Raw genomic sequence first — 26,824 nt, forward strand, 5'->3', positions numbered from 1 at the left:
GTACAGGGGAGCCCAGAACTACAAACAAGATTCCAGGTGTGTCCTCACCAGAGCTGAGTAGAGGGGGAGGATCACTTCTCTCCACCTGCTGTCCACACTCCTCCTGAGGCTAGGATCCCACTGGCCTTCTTGGCCACAAGAGCACACTGCTGGCTCATGGCTAACTTGTTGTCCACCATGAAGAGTACCTCCTCAGCAATTTTTCTGATGATACAAAACTGGGAGAGTGGCTGATACCCCAGAGTGCTGCCATTCAGAAGGATCTCAGCATGCTGAAGAAATGAGCAGAGAAGAACCTCTTGAAATTCAACAAAGGCAAGTGCATGGTCCTGACCCTGTGGAGGAATAACCCCATGTTCTAGAACAGAATGGGGCTTGACTTGCAGGAAAGTAACTCTGCAGAGAGGGACCTGGGGTTCCTGGTGGATAACAAGTTGCTCATGACCCAGCAGTGTGGTCTTGTGGCCAAGGGATCCTGGGCTATATTAGGAAGAGCATTACCAGCAGGTCAAGGAGGCAATCCTCACCTTCTGCTCAGCCCTGGTGAGGCCACACCTGGAGTATTATGTCTAGTTCTGGTTTCCCCAGTACATGAGAAACGTGGACATACTGGAGTGAGTCCAGAGAAGGGCTACTAAAATAATTAAAGGACTGGAACATCTCTCATATGAGGAAAGACTGAGGGAGCTGGGCCTGACCAGCCTGGAAAATTGAATTCTCAGGCAGATCTGATCAATGTGTGCAAGTTTCTGAAGGGAGGGTGCCAGGAGGATGGGGCCGGAGTCTTTTCAGTGGAGCCCAGTGATAGGATGAGAGGCAACAGACACAAACTGCAACACAGGAAGTTCTACCTTAACATCAGGAAGCACTTTCTTGTTGTGTGGGTGACTGAGCAGTGGAACAGGTTACCCTGGGAGGCTGTGGAGCCTCCTAGCTTGGAGATATTCAAAAGCTTCCTGAACACAGTCATGGGTAATGTGCTTTAGGGGACCCTGCTTCAGCAGAGAGGTTGGACTAGATGATCTTTCATGCTCCCTTCCAACCTCAACCATTCTGTGATTCTGTGAATAACTGTAGAAATGGCTGAGTGTAAATGAAAACACAGTAGAAGAGGATTTTGTTTTAATCACAAATACTTAATCTAGCTATTAATTTAAAGGTACATAGATTTTGAAACAATAGATAAGAATAACATAGGATTAGTTATATAATACAGTTATTTTAACGTATGGAATATATATGGATTAATAGATAACTAAAATGTAATTTATATATATAATATAAAGAATATTAATATCTGCAGTGTAATTCATATATATGAGTATATAGAGTGTAACTACTAATATACATTTAAACCTCAGAAATATAAAATGCCAGGAGTATTTTGACTGTGACTTTAATTTTTTTTTTTCATTGCATCACAGTAAATGTTTCCAGTCCTTTTCCATTATATTTTTTTTTCTCCTTGGAAGAAGTCTGTCTCTCACAGAACAAAGGAAATGATAGATGTGAGCTTCTATGATTGCTGAGAAGGCAGAAACAGTAATGACACTCAGAAAATTCTCTTCAGTTCAGAAATCATATCTAGTACATTAGAAACATTCAAGGTGCTGTACAGAGAGCTATGTGCAAAATTCTGGCTTTCCCTAGATACTTGGTTTGTTTTTAAAGCAAATTAAATAAAACATATCAAATGAGAACTTTTGTATCTAAAATATATGCAATGTAGGATAATTGAATTTCTGTGGGCTTTATTATTATTTTAATTTGTTATTATTGAGGCACAACAGACATAGAGTATCAGATAAGAATTGTATGTCTTTGTTACTAATGCAGTATGTAAGAGGCAATACGTACTACCACCTGAATGACTAAGAAATACAGGATTTGAAGGTTAATTGACTCACTGACACCTGAGATTGGATTTGTCCCAAACTTTTCATAAGTACAGAGACTTTTGTATAGATACATACGTGAGTTTATATGTCTGTGACCTAATTCTGACTTTCCTCCACCTTCAGCTGAGAGGAAAGCTACTCTGAAAGAGTTGTGTCAAAAATGCAGCAGGGGAGAGAGCTGGCGGTGAAAAGCAGAGTTTCTCTAAAAGCGAGGTGTGTTTTTAAGTCTTTTGCTTAAGCTGTGTGTATATATTTCTGGTTTTGCATAAAATTTTAAATGGAGGTGAAAACATCTGTAATGCCCATCATTTCCCCGTCTATTTGCAAGAAATATAAGGTCTGTGTGTTTATGTACTAGAATCGGTCAAAAATTGTATTCTAGTATATAAAATCCTTCCCATTTGTCCACAGAAATTCAAAATTTGACAAAGATGTGAAACACTCTGATTTTTTGCTAGAAAGTTGAGATTTAAGTTTACTGTGTTAGAACTGTGCTCAGTGTGGTCATTGAATACTAATCAGCCTACAGTATGCAGCAGGAACCATGTGTCCAGAGTCTTTCCCAATTACCACTACTCTGGCAAGTACCCACCTCTCTGTTCATTCCCATCCTTCTCTTAATAAACTTTGCTGGTTGCATCCATCTGCAGTCAGTAGAAACAATAGGCCTGAGAGAGATGTTCTAAGCAGAGTAACCACATATATTGTATAATTGCTTAAACAATGTCCAGAGCTTGACTGATAGAATTAATTTATTTTTTTGTTAGCTTTGGCTTAGGGTTGTAATTTTTTATAATATTTACTAATGTGCTAACTGTAGATTTTTTTGTGCTTCTATTTAAATCAATACAAAGGTCACACTGACTTCAGTAAAAGCAATTTTGAATTTTGGATTATTGTTTTTTATTCTGCAACAGATATTCATTACTTTTTTCAGTTCCTCATGTAACTTAGTACCTTCCTGAAAATAAAAATGTTGTAACTATTTTTCCTGCACCTATGCTTTTAGTTAGGCAGTAAAGCACATTTTCTACATATCATGGTTACACATTGCCCTGTAGTTTGAAAGTGCTTTTATTTCTTCTTTCCTATCCATATCAGATATTTGTCTAAAGGAAACAATACGTTAAAAGCTATATATATATTTAAACTTTTTAAGGTAAATCAAAAGATGAAAACTAGGTTTTTTTTTTGATTCTATTTCTCTATCAGGGCTGATTCAAGCTGTTAAATTCTTATTGGCATTAAAATGTACTTTCAAAGGAAAAAAAAATATATTAAATGTGAGCTGTTTAGATTAGTTCAGGCATTTTGTCCATCACATCATGATTGGTGACCAACAGCTTGCTCAACTATACTCATGAAAGACTGCTAAAGTCTTGACAATACTGTTTGATCTAGGTAAATGTTAGCATATCACAGCTAGTTGTGAATGGTTGCAGTGAGATAACTCTCTACTATGACCCACACTTTAATTAATGTTGCAGAGAAGCCTCACTTTTGATGTATGTCAACATATTCCCCAGATTATTTTTTTGCAATTTTTATTGTTAGTTTAATTTTCTTGTTTATTTGAATTAAAGAGAAAACATTTGGTTTTCATAGCAGTATATGCAAATGTTTTGAATCACTGCAATTTGACCTTCTGTAGTTTACAAGCTGTGCTGGCAAAGCCTGTCTTTCTTTCAGCTGCAACAACTGATATATTGCATTGTCTGTGGTTGCTTGGTCCTGATGCTGAAGCCAATTAGTTTTTTTTTGGAGCCTTTGTTCAAACTGTTGTAAAGTTGTTTTGGTACTTCTTGAATCAAAGTTGTTAATATCTTAAAGTATTCCCTTGCTATTTGATATATTTCTACTCTCCCGATACAGCTTAATACGTGTGCTAACAACTACTCTGAATTAATTTTCAAATATGTACCACTTGCTACTTATTTAGATTTTCTTTCTATCAGTTAACTTTGGATACATACTTATAATGGCCTAGTATTTCCAGGGACAAGGAGAATTATCTATTGGCAACCTTGTGACTAGGCATTTCACAGCTAGAGCTGAAAGGTTTAGATGGTATAAAAGCACTCTTCAGGGTAAAGTTGATGAATTGTAGTAATCCTGACTGGTGTCAGGACAAAGGAGTCTCTCTAATTGAGCATGGCTGGAGAATCAGTAAGGGGTAGTATTAGTTAACTGGCCTAAAATGAAACTTTCAATAGGCCATCCCTCCCCCTCACAAAGAAAATGAATTGGAGCATTAAAGCCACCCCCCCACATCATCTCTTATCAAAGACCTCCATCTCTTGCTCGTATACTATATAGCCTGCTCCATAGGCTCTGGTGCCAACACTGCTGTTTCCTCCATTACATTGTGCTATGCAAAATTAACTGTTCTTGTAAATGGAGGCAACTTTTATGGCAATGCAGCTTTACCTCTGTAAACCACTGGAGAATCATATGAATAATAAGTTGCTAAAGAGAATTAGAGAGACATCTGCATTATTTTTATGAATACCAATTGTAGAGCTCAGGAATTTATTTTGTTGATCTTATCCTGCCTGGCTGGATAGTTCCAAGAAAACGTTTAAGGAATATTTAAAGTAGACAAAAAATGGTGAACAAAATTAGTTATTAGATAGATTATGAAGAATCCTAGAGAACCTGAAAACTCTTACCTGTATTCCCTATACCAGGCTATTAACAGAAACCAGACAAGGTTAACAAGGTTTTGTCATCCCAGCCCAAATCAGGGATCAAAGAGGACAGTACTCTATTAAAGTCTCTAGGAAATGGTAGAGGTAGCAGCAGCTGAAGAAAACTGCCAGAGAAAGACGTATTTGGTTTCACAAAAGCTGGACATACTTCTATGAATTAGGTGAACCAGCTGAGTGGAATTACCAATGGCATACAAATAAAAAAATTACAGTGGTTGAATTGTAAGGGCATAAATCTCTTGCTGTTTCATCCAGTCTCTGTGCAGCTTTGAGCAAATAAATAATGCTTCGTTCTAAATAAGCTGTTTTAGATCACTTGAAGCTATCTAGAAAAGTAACTTGAATTCTGAAAAAGTATTAGTGTGTCTTGCATCCACATGTAAATGCCCTAGTTCCCTTCAGGAATGTTATGCTGACATGGATTGCCAGAAATCCTGGCAATCTGTGCTGCTGTTTGGGTGTAAAAAAATAGCCACAGCTCAAGCCCTTAGCAGGTGCATCTCCTAATTACATGGTGTTTGCTCCAAAACCAGTTGCAGCCAAAAATGGTGCCAGAACTGGGCCAAATCATTTAATTCTGCCTATGCCTGTCTTTATCTCCTGACAGTCCTTTCCTTTGACATAATCTATTAAAAGCTGAAACTAAAAATACAGAAGGTGTCTTGTTGAAAATCTTTTTTTAATGGACAGGCATATAAGACCTCATATCCCAAAGAAGAGCCGTTACTATATCAGCAAGCAAATTCATGTGAAAATAACAATTCTGGTCCATTTGAATCCCTGGTATGCTTTCTGGAGGCATAGCACACCTTCAAAATGTCAATAGAGATCTCTGAGAACACAGTACAAAAATTAACTTATAAGTAGGAATGGAAGTGAAAGGTGTCTTTTGAAAGTTAGCTAAGGGCCTGTAGAGGTAGTTGCTCAAATTGTTTTGGAACTGTATCTGTGGTATGATAGCCTTAGACCTTTTTAATGATTTTCCTCCAGTTAAGCAAAGATTTAACTGAATGGGCATAACATAAGCACTGAAAAGCTGTTAGCCATATAGATGTTTACTGCACTGTCACCACTATGATGTGGATATATTTCTGTGGCCTCAGAAGAAGGAAAAAATCCTGGAAGTGGAAGGCATATCCATAAGAACACATTTTTAGTCAGTATTTGAACATACATGTGTAGGGCAAGATTTTTTTCTGGTTGGGAAAGCACTTGAGGCTGCTATGGTGACACAGTAGGGAAATTCAGGGTCTGAAATCCAGAAATACAGTCTCTGAGTGTTTGAATTTACAATTTCTAGTTTAAAGAGATGTAAAGAAAGTTAACACTGAGATATTTATATTCAGAGGAATACCAGTGCCCACTCTAAGTGGACTAACTGCTAAAGTATAGAGCCTCCTGCTCCAGTACTCCCTCCTCTTCTACCTCTAAACTTAAAATAAGTTATATAGTGAGGTAGCCATTGGTAGGAGAGACCATTATGCCATCTAATTTTGAGAAGTGGAGCATGTATTCAAGTTCCTGCCTCAAATCATGCAGAAGAAAGATGTAAGCCTGAAGCCTAGATAAATGACCATGCAATATGCGGCATGAATTATTCTTGATTACTAGTAAACTACTGCAGCCTTTAGTTTCAACTACAGCTGCAGGATTATTGCCATCACCTTGTTATTTCTCCACTAGTATGGCTAGACCAACCAAAATATTATGACATTTCAATGAAATTTACCATATTATTTAATATACCCAGAGTACTATCCTTGTACTTGTGAAATTTGTATTTCGCTGAGTACTTTGAGAAGCTGTGGTATCACTTCCCCACTACTGCAAATGTTCTTGTAATTCTTCATTTCCAAATTGTCTTTGTTTTTATTTAAAAAGCAACTAAAATACCTCATGTGCTGCTCCCCCTCCTAAATATCTTGTTTCTGAGGAGGTGTTTGTCACCACTGTCACGTTAAATACCTGTACAAAATCTTGACTCCACATGTGCTGAAACTTCATCATTCTTCATATCCCCAGGTTTTCCATAATGCATTCTCTTCTCATTTCTCCTCTCACCTCTTATTCAGTTCTTCAGACTTTGGCATGTGTGTGTAGAACACTATCATCTGACTTCTTCCATATATGGAGATATTGTAAGGAGATACATGAACTCTTCATAATAATTATTAAACAATTATACTAACACCTCATATTGTTACAATAAAAATAGTAACAGTTTTCGTTCTTGTTCTTAGATCCAACTTGGTGGGCTGGACAGTTTTCTCTGTTTTGTTGTTTGATTGTTTGTCTTGGTTTTTTTGGTTGTGTTTGTTTGGGTTTTCTTTTGTTTTAAGTTTAAGGAAGAGATCCACGCCTACTCCGTCATATAGCACAACCCTAGTACTAGGGCTTGAGCAAAGAAAACGTTTCACCTTGAAAAAGAAGACCTTTGACCTTTTTTGTCTACCAGGAAAAGCCCAGGATTAATGTGAGAAGGAATATTCTGGTGTGAAACAAGGTCCAAGTCTTGGAGACCAAGGGCGACCTCTGGTCAACCATAGAATTTCATTGCTCCCTTAGTAGGTACACATTCCAAGACCATTTTATGTAGGTCCTCCTGGCTAGCCTGATGTAATGTTAAAGTCTTCCTATGCCTTGTTCCTGGTTCTTGGAACTCTTCATGTGGCAATTTGGGGGATTGTTCCCATGGATCCAACTAATGCTCTTCAACGCCCAGTTCAAAGGGAGATTTTTAGTGCCCAACCCTATATAAGAATGATAACGACAGCTGTATTAATCCATAACCATCCACAGAATCTGCTTCATTCAGAACCTGAGTTTAAGGGGTCAGTACCATTTCAGATGACTTCTGATTTCAGTAGATGGAGCCAAGAGCCTCACAGCAACATCTGGGTGCAAAATTAAGGCTGATGTGATTGAACCACATAACTGTGGAGCTGAGTTGGAGAGCAGACTGGTGCACTAGATCACCAAGTGAACTACTGGCTATGAAGGATTTTGTGGCAAGGTCTTGTACTAGAAATGAGCAGGGGCTTGGCATGTGCCAGATGCTCGGATGAGCGCCTTATGAAAACATACATGATCACAACCTGTCATCAATTACAGTGTGAGAGTTTAGGCTCCAAAAAGACTAAGCTAGTTAGTACTTGGTTAGCACCCTAATGCTTTAAACCTCCTCTCAATCTTGAACATATCACCCTGATATTCGGTGCCAGAAAAATAAAAATGTCTGACTGTGATTTTGGATTCTTGTACACATCCCACTGCACAGTCAGGCACGGTGCACTAAATTTAAGTAGAATATGAAGCAAGGGTTCTCTCAACAAAGTAGGCATTTCTGATTCTTTTATCCAAAAAACATACAGTGAAACTGAAAAAGAAGAAGGGAAGGGAAGGGAAGGGAAGGGAAGGGAAGGGAAGGGAAGGGAAGGGAAGGGAAGGGAAGGGAAGGGAAGGGAAGGGAAGGGAAGGGAAGGGAAGGGAAGGGAAGGGAAGGGAAGGGAAGGGAAGGGAAGGGAAGGGAAGGGAAGGGAAGGGAAGGGAAGGGAAGGGAAGGGAAGGGAAGGGAAGGGAAGGGAAGGGAAGGGAAGGGAAGGGAAGGGAAGGGAAGGGAAGGGAAGGGAAGGGAAGGGAAGGGAAGGGAAGGGAAGGGAAGGGAAGGGAAGGGAAGGGAAGGGAAGGGAAGGGAAGGGAAGGGAAGGGAAGGGAAGGGAAGGGAAGGGAAGGGAAGGGAAGGGAAGGGAAGGGAAAGGAAAGGAAAGGAAAGGAAAGGAAAGGAAAGGAAAGGAAAGGAAAGGAAAGGAAAGGAAAGGAAAGGAAAGGAAAGGAAAGGAAAGGAAAGGAAAGGAAAGGAAAGGAAAGGAAAGGAAAGGAAAGGGGAAAGGAAAGGAAAGGAAAGGAAAGGAAAGGAAAGGAAAGGGGAAAGGAAAGGAAAGAGGAAAGGAAAACGCAGAGAAGAGCAATAAAACTAATCAGAGTTATAGAAAGGCTTCCACACCTTAGAAATCATAAAAATATCATCATAGAATGGTTTGAGATGGAAGGGACATTAAGGATCATCTAGTTCCAACATCCCCTGCCATGGGTGAAAAATAATTAATCTAGGGCACTGCAGTGTGGGGAAAATAAATACAATACAATACAATAACAAAGAACATGAATTAAGGGAGCAACATATGAGTGTTTATAAAATCTTTAACCACCCTTGAGAATGCACATAGAGAATTATTGATTCCTGTTCTTTTCCATGCAAGAATATGGGATACTAGATGAAAGAAATGGCTGTCAAGTTCAAAACAAAGAAAAAGAGATACTTCTGAATGCAATGCGTAGCTAATCTGTGAAACTCATCGCTATATGCTGCAGATGTTTTAAAATGTCTCATGTTCAATTTTGCTGAGAAAAAAATGAATATACACAACTCTTATTCAAGAAGTCTTAATTACAGTTTACTAGAGACTGGACAAATATGGGAAATAGTATTACATGCTTGCCTGGTTCTTATCCTTTCCGCTGGTAACTGCTAGAGGACATTTTCACAGACAGAATATGAGACTAGCTAGACCTTTGGTTTGAATCATTATGGCTGTTCTTATTTTCTTATGATTTTAAACTGCATTTTATTCCAGAAGTTCCCAGGCTGCAATACTAACTCCAGCTTTGGTCTAAGTGATTACACAGGTGGTACTTCAGTAGACAGTAGCATGGGAACAATGGTATAGGAGTGTCAAATTTGGGCTGGGAACAACTGCACTAGGATCATCAAACCCAGAAGTTTATAATATATTACTAGGATTCAGTTGCCTGCTATGCATTTAATCTCTGGTTTGGATTATAAATTAAACTGGAATTTGAATAAAAGTTGTGGCCAGAGGCCTTTAACCATGCTGATAGCTGTCACAAGGCTTCTTTTGAGCCACAAGGCACAAAGTAGAAGGGTTGCGCTATTTTTGATTGAACACAGAATTATTTTTCAAACTCCTTTTCTAAAACCATTTAAGTTTCATTTGTGGCTTGGCTCTTCCATAAACTCTTTGTTCATTAGACTTCTAGTTGCTTCTGTTGAAAACAGAGATACTTTCAAGTGAAATGGTTTAAGGAGGTTTAGAAAATGTTTTGGTATGAATTTTAAAAGTAATGGATATTCCCTTGATTTATATTATTGTATCATATATGTAAAAGTGAAAAAAAATGCTTTTAATTGCCTTTGTTGTTATTGTTGTTGTTAGTAAATTTCTAACTTCACAGTGTGTGTATGGAATGTTGATCTGATCTGGAAATGAGGGTCAGTTTTCAGCGCAGATGAATTATTTAGAAAAAATACAACGTAACATTTAGAAAAAGATGGATGAAATAGAATTTTGCTAAGTATAGTATTGAAGAAATGAAGTATAGAATGGTTACAGAAATAAGTATAGTAGTTGACATTAGATACAGGATAAGGACAGTGTCATCAAATAAAGCCATTATTTAGATTTTCAAATTTATTAGATTTTTTTAACTGTTAGCAATTAATATGTACTATTATGACTTTAAATTGATAAACACTTTTTAGAAAAAATATATAACAAATGTCTACATTAATCAAAGTAAATCAAGCTATATTAATGCAAGTTCTTTTAATGGTGAAAGATACTACATTTGTAAACACTTTTGTCTTTTTACATGTTTAAATAGATTTTCTGTTCTTTGAATAGTTAAATGTTTAAGACTGACAAAATAGTCATAGTCTGCAACCTACATAGGAAAAGTCTTTGATTACAGTAAAATTGCACAAAAAAAATGTCATTAAAAGGCATTGGACAGACATAAAACCTAACCTTTTGAGCTGAAGAATACTTAATATTCTCTTCATGATCATGCAAGGGGAAATTCTTTGCTATGGAATAGCTATTTTCCTGTTAAGCAGGCTATTTCATCAATGATTTATTCCTGAGATGTAATAGGTCGTTTAAAATGATGGTTTAAAAGTTAGGCCTTTTTTGTTTAATTTTCTCACAGGCAGTTGGTAATTATCATGGTCCTGCAGTTTCTCTGGAATGCTGTGGAGGGTCAAATGCCAATGGAACCCTGCTTTATAGGGTAATTAAGACAGTAGACATGGTTATTAAATACATCGTGCTAAACTAAACTGGAATGCTGTGAAATAAAATCCAAAATCATAAATAAAACGTGGGTATTCTAGTGAAAAAAAAATAATAATAAAGGCACCCTACAATCATATTTGCAGTAAACAGCTCTGGCTGAATTGTGTCTGAAATTCTGCCATTTTAAGTATCTGCGGACTTGCTAGATGTTTCAGGAATATTTTAAAACTAAAAATAAGTGCAAATGTGCTCTATATGTGTTTTGTGTGCCCAGAAATCTAGTACAGTAATCAAAATTCAACCTCATAGTGCTCAGTGTATCTAAAGAATGTGAAAATACTCCACAATGAATAGAACCTTCTGTATTCATAATTACCATGCAGCATGTGCTGGAAAATATGTACTAAAATAGGATGATGGATGTAGGTTTAATGTGAATAACAAATGAAGTTTGGAGAATCCTTTAGAAAATACCATAGGATGCTAGCCTTTTTTTAAGAGCTTACCAGGTACTGTAGCTGTTTCATTTGTGCCTATCTGAAAATTTTATGTTTGCAATATGCTTTAGGCCACATATAGATACAAATCTGTGCATCTTATATGCAGAAGAGGGTGGCAAAGACTAAATGCTTGATCAACATAGGTAATGCTAAGCAATATGAAAGTTGAAATATTACAATCTGTAAGATATCACCCTCAGAATATGCAGCAAACTTGTCTTTATATTTTTTCCATACCAAAAAGATAGGGTAATACAATATCTTCCTAGAAAAATTGTGATGAGTACACAAAAACAGTGGGAAATTAACTTTGTAAAATCAGTCCAATGTAAAACAAAGTCCCTAGAACACATAACACAATTTGTACATGTGATCTGAAATTGTATTCTCTTTGTTTAAAGTCTGGAAAATGAAATATGTAAGTTTACTGGCAAATTCATTGCATCACCAGAAAAAGAGAAAGAACTGTCTCCACCCTCAAAGAGAAAAAAATAAAATAAAAAAGAAAGGAAAAGAAAATATATATTTCCAATTCTAGCTGTAAAACTGGAAGCCAAAATGTGTAGTTGGCAGGCACAGAGCCAGCTGACTTTAGATCACTAGCCTTTCCATCAGATCAGTCTTCCTACTTCCACATGGAACACATTTTAAGTTAACAATGTGTAGTTTGGCAAAGGAATTGTTTTTCTTTGGCATAGAGCAGTTGTCTCATTTCTTAAAAAAAAAAAAAATATTTTCTGCTTTATATATACAATGCGTGTCGACATTCGTTTGAACTTTAAAAACAGTTGTTACATCAAAAAAAAAATTGTATTCTATTGTTTGTTTTTTTTTTTTTCTGTATATGCAGATAGAAATTATGGAAATTTATTGTTAATTCATCTGTATACTGGCTTGTGTAATTCATCCAGTTTCTAATGTTTACTTAAATACTCATGTAAATGCCTATAAAAATGTTGATTAAGCTACTTGACCACAGACACTCAGAAAACAGGCCTCCTTCCTTAAGACAGTAATTTAAGTAAATCTCAGTTGATATCAGAGTATTTACAGTGTGGCCATAGACTCTAAGACAAACTCAGATTAAATCTGATCATTTTGCTCTTACTCCAAAACCTGGCCATTTCAACCAGATGTATTTATAGCCTGAAAAAGCAGTGGAATGGAATGCTACTCATTCAGACATTTGCAGTTGATTTATTCATTCCTGGTTACTTCCACTGAAAACTCCGAAAAGCAGAAATGCAAATTTTCAGACATTGGTTCCACATGAAATGGGACAGACCACTGCACCAGCTACTGTTGTGAGACCAGATAGAGCTACTGCTGCCTACACATAAAGAGAGCCATTAAGGAGAAGTTGTTTATTTCTGCTTCTGCAGAAATCATAAACACCAGCCATGAGCCTGACAGCACAAGCTGTGCTGCAGTAAATTCTAGTACTTTGCTGGCCATTCTAAGCTGCCCAGTAAAAGTTACTGTAGCTAAATCCCATATACATTTCACGAAATAATCCTGCTCAGAAGATGGTATCATATTCATGCACAGCAGGGTGTGCAAATGCCTATAAATCAAAATGTAGAATCTGAAATATCTATTAAAAAAATCTTTGCAAATTTAACCATGACCCTTTGCCAGACAATAGACCTTCATATGCTTTGCAGCTTAGCAGACACCAAGGAATTTTGTTTGGAAGTGATAGCTACTGTCTATGTAATATTTAGGACCTATTCATGGATCATCTGGCAGAAAATAAAAGGGTTTCCTCCTCTAACATATGCTAAAGAAGGATGTGGTCCTGTGCCTGCTCCTCCTCTTCTGACTTTTTGCAAATAGCACAACATAAGAGACAGTTGTTTCTGGCTGCCCTGCTGCCTGTCATGGCTGTCAAGTGAAATCCCATGAATTATTGCTCTTCCAGATGTAAGAGATTTCCAGGCTGCCTTAAACTGCCTGTGGTTTGTGGTACTGGAGAGGAGTGAAACGAGATTAAACTTCATCTCATCAGTGCAATCTGAAAAGATCACACAGAGGACTAATAATCACAGCTTTTTCATTCCAGAGCTGGACCCAAGAGCTGTGTGTTTTTGTTTCAGGGCTGTGTCACATTAAGCTTGTTGGAAGACATTGATTAAGGTCAAACAATGTTTGAAGATCAAAAATATTTTTTTTTACTCTGTGTTGCTGCATACATTTTGCATTCTTCAAAAAGTGTCATGCATTATTTTTACCCGGCTGAAACTGAAAACACTATGAACTGAGTTCTGTAATTCTGAGATGTCAGCATTTCTTAGCACAAACTTATGAAAGACAGAAAACGAAAATGCTCACCTAAAATTATGTATCTAATGCTATACGGCTTCCCCTATAATTCAGAGGGAATAATCACCCCCCCAAAAAAGTACTCGTCACTTCAGTTTGATGATCAATCTCCGTCTTTGTGATTTTCAAAACTTTTTTTTTTTTAAAATATATATATATATATATTTATGGTTTGTTAATGCCAGCCAGGATGGTGTCTGGACCTTTGAATTTAATTTAAATGTTTTGTATTAGTAAAGAAGTCTTATTCCTACACTGTTGAGTTACACGTTTTTCAAAGTGCTCAGCTATAAGCCTCCATAGATTAAAAAATAACTGCAGGTTCAAAATGGAAGGTAGAAATTTAAATAAAGGTTTTCGTGATTGTTTCCAGAATTGTTCTTTAGTTGCATTATGTGCATTTCAAGCATTTACTGGTTAATTTCCAAGATAAGTATGAGGTATGCATGTATGTATGCCTCTTTGAGGTATGTATATCTCTATATATACGTGTGTATGTATGTACTTAGAGAGTGGCATAGAAATATAATGCCCATAATACCTGCAAACTATGATTTAAATAATAGCTGTAACATAAAATAACATAATGCTTTAAAACCTAAGTATAGAAAAATGATTACTGTCACAACTCATTTTTTTAATGAAATGAAGAGGAGAAATGGAGAGGCCCCTGACGTTTCACTTCAGCCCTATTAGCAAAATATTAATTATAGATAAGAAAAATAGGTTGCCCAAAAAACACCTGGAAATAATTGACAAATGTATGTGACTTAGATCAGAACGTAATTGCCCTGATTTGACCTATGTAGCTTTTTTTGAAAACTGACGTAGCTTGTTTAAGTAATAGTGTTGGCTACCAGATGTAAAACCTCCCAAGCTAGCTTCCTTTTCCATCTGAGCTCGGGAATATCACAAAGGCTTTCTAATGTGAGGGGATACCAGTAAAACAGTGATGAAAACCATAGGTAGGAGTATCTGCAAGTGGCTCACATGAAACCATTTATTGCTTTTCATGCATGTGTATTAAACCATAGTGGAAAGGAACCTTTCATTGAAAATGCATTACTTACTTGACACTGTTTTTCCTCAGTCTTTTTTTTTTTTTTTTTTTTTGCTATGGGATGTGAGTGAAACATTGCAGCTGAAAAAATGATCATCATACTTGAGATAGGCTCACAGAATCTTTTCGTACGTTCTGTGTGAAGTTGTCTTGAACTGAAACCTCTGCTCCTTAAGGATTAAGGGATTGAAAAGCAAAGACTGAAGCTGCTGTAATTTAAACCCAGTCATTCTCTAGCACAAAGGTGCAAAATGGACTAAGCCAATCTGCTTCTTTTCTAGTTCAGCTAAGAAATAGTTTTACCTTTTGAAAGTTTTGTACTATTAACATTCCAGAGATGTCATTATCTTAAAAGGAAATTTATTCTCTCTTGATTTTTTAACCTGAGATCAGAGCTGTGAGACAAGCAATAGGTGGACATGGTTTCAAATTGCAGTTTATGGCATTTCTGAAAAATTCCATCCGTGTGATGTATAGATAAATCATAAAGATAAATTTAATCAATGTATGCCACTGAGGTGGGTTTTCTTGTTTATAAAAATATCTTGTCTCCAGAAATACTTGCAGAGCAGTTTTTTATTGCTATTTTAAAAATGGTTTTATATTACTAAAGAGTCATAAAAAGTATCAAATGAAACAAACTTAGTTCCAAGGACTGCAAGAGAAAAGGGAGCATTATGTTATATTGCAGATAATTAATACATTCACCAGACAGAAGAAATCCAGTTAATTACTGGGTGCATGTTAACTGATTGCAGGTTCTGAGTTTCAGTAACAAAATGAACTGAATTCACATTTCAGACTGTTGGTTTCTTTTTAAAGTTTGTCACAAAGACACAGTACATAATTCTAATCAAAACAAATCAAAAGTTATTTTTTAACAAATATTCCCAATGGAAGTGCACTATATCCAGCAGAAAACGAAGCCCCAACATTGTGGTTTGGGCACTGCCATGCCACGGTCGGGACCTGTCTTTGATTACTGGCTCTAATGTTCTTCTCATAGACGAGCCCTCCCCGCAGAGGGTCTGATGCTCAGTTTGCGAGAAGAGGGCAGCTCTGGGGGCTGGGGAGTTCAGCAGCTTGGAGTGGTTCCTTTGGAAATGGCACTGGTGGGGGTGGAGGAGGGTTGCCCCACCAGTGTATCGGCTTCTGTGAAGCGGAGCCTTATGCAGAGATAAATAAGGAAGCCATGGTGCTCTGGAAATCTGGAGACGTTTCTTTTCCCTGGGGGAAAATACATAAATATGTGCTCTTAAAATACATGTAGAAATTTACTACCTATAGAAGTAAAAGTAGACCTTAGAATTACTCAAATCTAGTTTGAGCTACATTGCATAGTTTCCATTTGGGTGAGGAAGAGTCACATAAGTGGTTACATGTTTGTATTTGTAAATCATCTTCTGTCACTGATTTAAAACTGTGACCCGCTGTTTATCCATATGTTTGATGTGGGGCTGGCAACCAGCAATAATACGAGCTTTCCAGCACTTCCCATTTATAACTTCAAAGCCTAACCTGGAGGACCACCCTCTCTAGAGACAGAAGCAATTCATTTTCCATATTCAGTGTGCTTCTCCTGAGAGGAAAAAAACTGCCAGTCATGCCAAATTGTGTTGAATGATACAAGGTAAAGCTAGTTTTATCACATGGGCAGCTGACACAAAACTCTTTCACTTATCTTAGGTTGGATGGGAACTGGGTTCAGAGATGAAAGGTCAGTTCTTTATCCACTAAGCCCTCCAGATATTCCAAAATCCCCAGTACATTACAAATTTGAACAGTTTAAGCTCTCTTAAATAAAAGAATCTCTTCTTGAGGTAAAGTATACAGTGTATATAGATACAGAGCAGGAGAAACATGTGAAAGGTCACGGATGTGACCTTTTAACGTCAATAGTTTTATTTATTGACAAGAAGTCCAGTTTAAAGGGCTTAATGAAAAAGCAAGACAGGAATCAAGGAATCTTATAAACTGCCTAAATTTGACTGATTATAAATTTTACTGCATGCCTCAGAAATTGCAATTGCTATGAATATTTTCTGGGGCTTATTCTTAGCAGAGGAAGCAGCTTCAGAAATCAACAGCATACTAGTTACACTGGCAATCCAAAAAAAAAAAGTTATTAAATTTTCCTAATACAGACTAAGGCAATTAAAGTGGTGTTTTTATTTTCATTATTATTTTCTTCCCTGTTGCTTATGTTTTCTGTTATACCACTTATGAAAAAAAAAAAAAAGTTTGAATCTGAACACACTTTTAAGGCTCACTCCCATTCAAATCAGTGGAGAAAACCCTGATGGTAGGATACTCATAAAGCCTCTCTAATCTACTGTATTTTATTTTAATAAAAATAAAAGTTGTTTAAGCCATAGTTATTTAAGCCTACATCAGAGATGTTCAGTTTGTATGTGCATTGTTGTAATTTATATTACCTTTATGATAAATGTTTTTCCTTTATGATAAATGTATAAGCCAAAAATACTGGTGAGCAGGTATATGTATGATACATCTAATATATGAATAAGTGTATATATAACACATACGTGTATGGAATGTTTTTCCTGTAGTCCTCAACACCTGCAGTTTATATTGAAAGTACTGGGTGCTCTAACTGCTCAGAAATTCTGAAAATAAAGCCATTTAGCTCTTAAAAATGGTTTTACTCCTCATCAAGTGCAATCCAAGAGTTCTGAAGATTAAAAGTGGAATTCAAAAATTTGTTTCCTGCAAGAACAGTACTTTGGCCTTTTACAGTGCTATTTATAGACTGCAGCATTTTGTTTAGGTGAATCAATTATCTGTATCCTCAAGTGCAGATTTTATTTTCATGGTCTTTTGGATTTTGCCATTTCAGTAATAATGTGTGGCATTATTCTAGTTCAATTTTACTGCTTCTTTTTTGAAAAGACAACCGCCTTTTGTAACGTAATTTAGAGACTTCATTGCAAACGGGCATCAAGACATACAAATTGAGAACACAGGGAAGAGAAACAAAGCTGGATTAAAGATTGCCTTGAACTGCTGGAGCTCTGGCCCAAGGACTCTGCATTCTTGTTTAAAATGCCTTGACAGTAATACTGATCATTTCATCTGTAGTGCCTTTTTTGATTTTTTTCTTGTAAAATGAGAACAGGATAAATTGGGACCAGCTATAATGACAGAAGCTGGATAGTGCAACACAACAAAGTGGCAATGCTAGTTCTGGTGGTAAGCTTTTCATTTTATTCCCCTTTATTTTCTTACTAGTGTGCTAAAATGCCTTTGAAAATTGATATTGATAATTTTTCATATAAATAGTAAACAACACTACACTGTTAACATGGCTTTGCTTATTAAACTTCCTAGACTAATTAATTCAGCTGGGTCTCTTGTCAATATTTCAGGCTACTTTCAGTATGACGATTGCTTTGTTTGATCCTTCATGCTAACTTTTTACTTGTATTTTACAGATATTTTAATGATCTCAGATTTGACAGACTATTGAAATATTTCTTGATCAAAACAGATTCTTGGTTTTATTTTTAGATAACTCTGCAAGTTTTACAATACCAGCTAACTCACTGGCTTCGCTCAGAGGGGTGAAACGTATTCATGAAACAACCTATAATAACTTCACATTTGCAGTTTTTTCTTCTGTTTGAAACATCAGTGATCAGCCTCATTATGTACCAAAGCATATGAACACTGAATCATCAGTTCTTTCACACCTGTGACAAAGCATTAACTAGACTCGCCTTTGAAGGAAATGCTATAAATTGCCTGATCCATGTATATCAAGAGTAATTTCTTCATTGTTTAAATTATCTCATTGGAAAGAAATTTCACTCACAAAGAATATGTGCACATGCAACCGGCTAGATTATGAGCAAATTCTTCAATGTCATTCTGGCTTATTTTTATGAAAAGCTGGAATGCCCCTCAGTTAATCTGCATTATATTGTGCAGACCGGTTTTTATGTAGTCTCATCACTGTGGTGAAATGACTGTTTATCAAAGGTCAGTTACAGTACTCAGAGCCCCACAATGGACTGAAATGTAGGAGAAGATGAGTAATTTGGAACCTTAATAAAGAAATTTTGCTTTATTTGTGCCTAACCTTGAAAAACACTCACAGATTTCAACTATTATACAGGATGCAGCAGTACAACTTCTCAAGGGCCTTTTGTCTGCACACCTCACTGCCTGCCAGAGGCTCATTGTTAGCACTTAGTAACCGCAGTAATACAGGGTGGGTGTTTCTTGTGTTTATTGACAAGTGTCTTTTGTTTTCCTTTCCTTTTTTTCTCTCCCCAGATCTTGATGAGCATTCTAGTCTTTCCAGCTCCCTTGCTTTCATTTTGTTTTATTAAGGTATTTGGAGGTCTTTTCCTATCCTGAGACAGAGATGCCAGAAAAGGTACCTTTTTTTTTTTTTTTCCTTCCTGAGCTGCTGGACAGATAATTTGAACCTACTGTATGCAACCTGAGTGTCTGAAGTAGATGTTAAAAGAACAAATGGCTACAGTCCAGTTCCACATATGGGAAATGTGTTATCCTGATATTGCCGTATCCTGTCAGATTAGCAAATATATATTTTTCCAAGTTTCGAAATAGAACCTGGTAAAAGTCCTGATAAAACGAGGAAAGGAATTTATTTTTGTGTGTCTATGTGTGTGTGGGTTTTTTTGTTTATTTTTTTTTCCTTAAAATGCTAGAGGAAATGTCTTGACATTATGGCATTGAGAACAGTTATGTAAAATCATAAATCATTATCAAGGGAATTTTAAGCTCAGGAGCTAAGTTTTCATGGTGATGAGCACCCACAGTATTGTCTAAATTTTTAGCATCTGTGAAAATCCAGCCTTACGTTGCCTAGCAGATTCTGGAGAAAAAAAAAAAAAAAAAAAGTATTATCATCATATCATTTCAGTGTGTTCTTTTTTTTTTTTTTTTTTTTTTTTAATCTCTAAAGTGAGATAAATCCAGGTAGGATTTTGGAATGGATTAGAAATTTTAGGAAAAAAAATAGACAAAGAATATTATGTATTGAAGTTTGATTGCGTCTAATGGCAGTTGGGTACCCACAACTTTTCATGATGTTGAAAGTCTTCCCTATTTGACACAAACTCAGAAAAAGAACTTATATACATATTGTAAGATCAATTATGCTGCTAAAATGAAGCCTACGGCTTGCTTGTGCTTCTTCTTTGGACTATATGTATTAAAACATCAGAAGCTCAAAAAGATTTTATTTAAGTACTCTGCATCATGATATTCTGCATCATAATACAGAGGTGAGCTGGAAAGATGTGTATGCTGCCATGGAAGTTGTGCGAACATGTTGTACTGGTACCTTACCTGTCACTCCAGACAGTCAAATGAAGTAAGTCAATGGATCTATGGTACAGAGGTCAGAGTGGCAGTATTTCTGAAGAATTCAGAGAAGCTGTCTGGAGACTGCTAGTGTGTGAGATGGAGGAAGAAAGAGAAAGATGAGCAATGAATTCCCTAAAGCTATTCCCCTGAATGTGTTCCATAATAAATTTTAAATGTGTGTCATAGTGGGGTAGAGGGGTCAAATTTACTAATAATTTGCATTAATATTTGCAATATCTATCTTTCATGAGCCCGATCTCTTTTAGAGTTTTGAAAGTTTATATTTTTCCACAATAAATTCAGATTTATTTTTTTTTTACCAGTTAGGTCATTCTCTGATATCGTATGCTTTATCTGCATCTTTTATATATGAAATGAAGAGGCTGCTCTATTGCTCTTACTGCTTTCTTTGGCTGACTGCTTAGCAGACAGAAACCACTGTAATCTGCCACAGCATCAACAACTGAATGGGCGAGCGGATGCTTTCGCTGCAGAACCTAGACAATAACTCTGGGCAGGAGGAAAATGGACTAACACAGGAATCAGATGAGAGAGTGCCTTTCCTCCAATGACCCATCTGGCTCACCCATGACAAAGCTTTTACAGGACATAACATAAATGAAATAAGATTGAAAGCATTAAAAATGTGGCCCAAAAAAAAAAAGAGAGAAACTTAAAGGAAGGCAGGGTCTGTCTCTGGAGAGGCGAAAGGCAATATTGTCTGTGTGATTGTTCCAGCCTTCACAAAGGGGATTGTTTGCCTAGCTGGGAGCCACCGGAAAGGATTAACAGTTTTCCAGGGCAGACACCGCCCCTGCAATCTCACCTCAGGGTATCTCAGGTGTGAAGTGGGGGTTTGGGGAAGAGTGCAATGGTGCAGACTCAATTGGCCAGTAGTGCCCTTGGCTGACATCGTAGTTTATTTGTGCACTTATTAAGCCTGGCCAGTCCTTTGGGGACACTCTTGGCAAAGGTCACAAAAGACAAGATTTTGCATAATGAATGCATTAAAATCTTTTTGTTAGTGCATGGGGAGCAAGAGGATAATAGCAATGAAGCTTTGGAATACAGGAAAGGAGGTAAAAGAAAATTAGTCCCTGAGGTAACAAATATGATCACCATGTGGACTTAGGTTTCTATTGCAGCCAGTGAGCCTTGAGAGAAAAAAAGTGCTTGGAAACATGCTGCCTTTTATTTAGATACATAGCTACAACACTAAAGGAGTATGCCACAAAGGGCAAAAGAACTACTCTCTTCTATGATGAGTCATGTATACAGAAAGATCCCAACTAGTGAATGAGAAAGGATGGAGAATGCTGTACGCATTTCGAAGATCTCAGAGAAAAAAAATGCCATGTCAGCATATAGGCTATAAAATTCGCTCAGTCATAAATTCATGCTGAAAATAAAGTTAACATTATGAGACTTTTGACCATGAGTCTTCTATGGGATTGATGTCATAATACAGGAGATAGGACCTAGATGCACCTTTTCTGGTACTGTAATGATGACCCAAATTGGGTGGTAAGGGTAAGCAAGTTTAGGTATATGTGTGAAGATGGCAGGGTCTTACAACTCAGTAATGTGGTGATTCAAAAGACTCAGGACTGATAAAAGATAGAAGCACCAGCTATCAGGGTCAGTTCAAGGGTACTATAACGAGAACCAAATCCCAGCAAAAACAGATAAAATATTGCTGTAGTTGCTAAAATACCTTAATCTGATAAAAGCAAAGACATGAATTTTTAAAGGATTTATCATTCTTTGTGCTATTCCTAAAACACAAATATGCAGTCTTAAGTAACTGCAAGAAAGTTAAAGGAGGACCTGACTTAGGCATATGGTAGCTGGTCCATTTGAGCATATTTGTTCTGTTTTTAGGCAAGTGTGGGCCACAGGAAAAATCAGTGAATAACTATGTCAGTTTGTTAGGATGTTTTTCAGTCAGTCTATCAAGATCTTAAAGGCTTCTGGTAATGGCACCCTTTTGGCACAGCCCAGTTTATAAGCTACTGTACTATTTTAGTTGTCAGTGTAGCATTTAGAAGAGGAAATTCTAATTTGCATTTATTTTCAGTTCCCTGGGAGAATAATCTCAAGTCAAAATAGGTATATCCTTTTAATGCACTTATTAAAGTTGAGAGCAATTGCAATGGCCACAATAGTTGCTCCATTAATTACATTTATTTATTTTTCATAAATTATTGGCATTAGGCTGTTTTGGTATTTTTGTTGTTTTTCTACAAACAGTGTGAGAGCTTAATGATACAATTGTATTTCACCTCACCTTCCCTTTGTTTGTGCTTCTATTATTCATTGCTTTTATCTTAGCAGATGATGTAGCTGGTAACCAGCTTCTGCCTCTTAACAGAAAGTTCATCACCATACATTGGAATATTGTGTTCCTTACCCCAGTGATTATTTGCATTGGATACAACATAGCCCTCATGAGCAGGCAAAGCCACCCTTAAATGCCAAGACTGATTTATTTATTTTTTTCAGTATTTTGAAATCTTTATGTATTTAGATGCCTCAAGGATGATTATGCTGTTCCAAGCAAATTCTTTAGTGGTAGTGAACAGCAATTTAAAGAATTAAGGTTTGATGCTTCCATATTTGCAGATAATAGGTAAAAGTCACATCTATTTTTAAGTCTTGGAGTATCCCTAAATTAGTCACATAAATCTAGCTGCATTTTATTTGAAAACTCTTCTTTGTACCTAATATCATAAAATGAATTCTTCCAGTCTAGTATCCATCCAAACATGCATATTTGCATGTTTCTCCTGGAGAAACTGGGAGCCGATGGCTTGGACAGGTACACTCTTTGCTGGGTTAAAAACTGGCTGGGTGGCCAGGCCCAGGGAGTATGGTGAACAGAGTGAAATCCACCTGACGACCGGTCATGAGTGGTGTTCCCCAGAGATCGGTGTTGGGGCCCATCATCTTTAATATCTATATTGATGATTTAGATGCACGAATTGAGTGCACCCTCAGTAGGTTTGCAGATGACACCGACTTGGGGGGAAGTGTTGATCTGCCGTAGGGTAAGAAGGCCCTGAAAAGGGACCTGGACAGGATGGGTTGATGGGCAGAGGCCAATGGGATGGGGATGAGGTTCAACATGGCTAAGAGTTGGGTCCTGCACTTTGGCCACAACAACCCCACACAATGCTACGGGCTTGGGGCAGAGTGGCTCAAAAGCTGTACAGAGGAAAAGGATTCAGGGGTGCTGATTAACGCTCACCTGAATCTGAGCCGACAGTGTGCCCAGGTGGACAAGAAGGCCAATGACATCTTGGCTTGTATCAGGAATAGTGTAGCCAGCAGGATCAGTGAGGTGATTGTTCCCCTGTACTCTGCTCTGGTGAGGCCGTATCTTGAGTATTGTGTTCAGTTTTGGACTGGTGCATATCCAGAGAAGGGCTATGAAGCTGGTGAAGGGCCTGGAACACAAGTCCTCTGAGGAGCAGCTGAGGAAACTGGGGTTGTTTAGTCTGGGGAAGAGGAGGCTCCAGGAACACATTATTGCTCTTTACAGCTACCTGAAAGGAGGTTGTGGGTAGCTGGGGGTCAGCCTCTTCTCAGAGGTAACTAGTGATAGGACTAGAGGGAATGGCCTCAAGTTGTGCCAGGGGAGTTTTAGGTTAGAAATTAGGAGACATTTATTCTCAGAAAGAGTAGTCAGGCATTGGAATTGCCCAGGGAAGTGGTGGCATCACCGTCCCTGGGGGTGTTTAAGGAAAGGTTAGGCCTAGCACTTAGGGACATGGTTTAGTGGGGTGATGTTGATTGTAGGCTGACAGTTGGACAGATGATCTTGAAGGTCTTTTCCAACCTTAATGATTCTGTGATTCTATGGCATTCTGTGCAGTGGGTGGTGCATGAGTTTCCAAAGCATTGACTGGGACAAGCCACACAGCTACACTAGAAATAGATGAGAACTACAATGAAAAATAAACGTTGGAGGGTTGTGGTTGTTGTTTTTTTTTTTTTGTGCAACATTTTAATATTTCTAGATTTTTTTAAATGGATAAGTATATTTAATGTCTTCATAGATATGAAATGACACCATCTATATTAAAATTGTTGAAGTGCTTGACATACTGTAGGAATGTTTTCATCTGACACATGAGGGGAGTGCATTACAAAACACCTGGGACAACTACCTGTGTTTCATTCTATTCCAATGAATGCTTAGAATTCCTACCACTGTAACCAGCATACTTCTAAAGTCCTTTTTCAGATCACTGATAACACAATGCATTTTCAGTAGACCACAATGTAAGTGAATGCGGAACTTGTTAAGTGAATGATCTCAAAAAAGAGTTAGTGCTAAATCATCATCAAATGGAAGTGATCTTAGGAGGCTCCTCAGGGATCAACATTAGACTCAGTGTTATTCAACATTTTCACCCATGAGTTAAAACATAAACATAAATCATTCTTAGAAAATTTGTGGGTGGCAGAAAGATTGGAGAATCAGTAAATAATAATGAGGACGACAGAACCATACAGTGTGCTCTGAATTGTTGTTAAAATGAGATCATTTGGGAAATCAAAAAAAAAAAAGTTGCAACTCAGTCAAATGCAAAACCATGAATGGAAGAAAAAGGTTCAGGCCAGCCCTTCAGGGTAGGCATCTTTGTCTGGAAAGCCATTGACTGAGGAGGGAGATATCAGAGTGGACAGAAAAACAGCAACTGAAATCCTACAAATAAGCAAGCAAGAAGCAGGATTTGGAATTTTTGTATTTTTATTTGGCAGTTATGACACAGATAAGAAAATAATTTGTCTATTTCTGTTGTCCACAGTTTAGAGAGTTGGGTTTTGGGGAGTTGTTTTTTGGGGTATTTTATTCTTGTTTTTGGTTTTGGTTGTTTTGGGTTATTTTTTTGTTTTTTAATCTGGGAATGTTGCAATAAAGAACAACAAAACAATTCAAGGTTGGATAAAATGCCTACAGTGAGAGATTTTAAGAGCTTGGTTTGTTTAGTGTATCGAAAAGAAGATTGAGTGTTGACTTCATTGAGAGGTAACTGTGAAAGTATAAGTACTCTCACAATGAGAAAATACAGAATACTGAAGTGCTCTTTAATCAGGCAAAGAAAGGGATAACAAGAACTAATGGCTGGAAGCTGAACTAAGCCACATGTTAACCATGAGTGGTTAACCACTGGAACAAGTTATAAAAGAGTATGATCAGTTTTATCTTTTAATGTCCATTGATCAAGACAGATTCCTTTTCTGGAAGATATGTTTTAACCACACAGAAGTTACTGCGCTCAACACAGAACATCTGGGGAAAATGTGAAGGCCCATAATGGAAAGCCAATAGCACAATATAATGACCTCTCCTCCTGGTGTTTGTCTCTATGAAAAGTTATCCAATATTGATCCCATTGGGCATCTATCAAGTGCCATTTGTTATGCTTAAAATCAGTCCTTGTACTGCTTGTGCCTGAAATGGACAACATTTTCACGTAAGTTTTAAAAAGTTTTGAAAAAGTAATTCAAAAGCATGTTCTGGAGAAGATGCATTAGAATGAATGTGGGAATGTGACAAAAAAGTCTTTCTGAAAATTAAAATCGCCTTCACAGTTGTAGCAGTCTTAAAATAGGTGAGCAGTTAAGGTAGCATTACTTAGTCCATTGCCTGAGCAAGTAAGGAGTTCATACAAGGGCTACCTTTGTTTAAATAAAATTTCAGCCTAGCTTTGTATGTTTTAGCTGTTTTTATCAGTAAATGGGTCACCTCCCTCTAACACAACTGTGACAGGCTCAATAGTGTGGTTTCAGGGTATCATCTTTTCAGATGACAGAGTAAACATACTCATTTGCTATTTCAGGATGAATGAAAAAGAATTGTGGATCATCCTCCACAGATAATCAGGGCTCTATTTCTGTCTGGGATTGGAAAAAACATTAACTGCAAATCACAGAAATATAAAACGTCATGATGTATATGAAGAGATCATCATCTAAATTTCAATTTGAACAAACACTGCAGATATACTTCATATATCGTAGAAAGGCTTTTAGCTGATGGGTTAGGGAGATGCACTGCTTTACAATTGGGACAAGGTTTTGCAGCTGGATTGCAGGATTAAGAAATATATATATAATATATATATATATTCTGCCAGATCCAAAGAAACTTTAAGACCTTGGTAATTAGTAGAAGTGGGCAAGGTGATAGCATCAGTATATGATAAAAGATGAGAACAAAAACAATCTTCCAAAGAAAGAAAAAAACAAGACACATTTCTTCCTTAAGATTAATCAAATGTAGGACATGCTTTTGATGCAGAAGTTGATCAAATTTAACAATTTTCATTCAAAACTTACCACTGTTAGAACCAACTTTCAATCAGTGAAGTAGAGCAAAGCTGTCCTAATTCCACTCAGGATTTGGCTGAGTCCTGTGGGGTAGAGAAGTTTAAATGCACAACATTTTTAGCCTACTGTATATCATTTTTTAATTAATTATTTCTAATATTGTATAAAATTCACCAAAGGTAGAAGAGCAGACCTAGAGGAAAATCTGTGGCACAAACTGAAATGTAAATTAAATTATCAAGCAGGATGTTATAAGCTCTGTTATAAGCTATACTAGCCAGTGTATCCAGTATAGTATACTTGGCCCCAAGTGTAGATTCTTTTCATATTCCAAGCTAACTAACTGCATTAGGGTAGAATTTAACTATTGACACTTGATCTTCAGGTTCCAGTAGACCTAGATCTTTTGTCTCCTGTTTTTCTTTGTTCAACAGATATCACAGAATCACAGGATCACAGAATGTTTGAGGGTAGAAGAAACCTCTGGAAGTCATCTGGTCCAACCCTCCCTGCTCAAGCAGGGACACCTAGATTAGGTTTCCCAGGA

At 37.1% G+C, this 26,824-nt stretch overlaps 1 long non-coding RNA gene across 1 annotated transcript; it reads left to right on the forward strand.

The window, feature by feature from the left end:
• The first annotated feature begins 738 nt into the window (after positions 1-738).
• Positions 739-26,824, forward strand: LOC136790198 (uncharacterized). Its single transcript, XR_010829724.1, has 4 exons — positions 739-972; positions 2,022-2,111; positions 18,877-18,979; positions 26,712-26,824. It is a non-coding gene; the product is annotated as an uncharacterized lncRNA (long non-coding RNA).

The sequence above is a fragment of the Anser cygnoides genome, chromosome 2 (genome assembly GCF_040182565.1).
Source record: "Anser cygnoides isolate HZ-2024a breed goose chromosome 2, Taihu_goose_T2T_genome, whole genome shotgun sequence".
Lineage (NCBI taxonomy): Eukaryota > Metazoa > Chordata > Aves > Anseriformes > Anatidae > Anser > Anser cygnoides.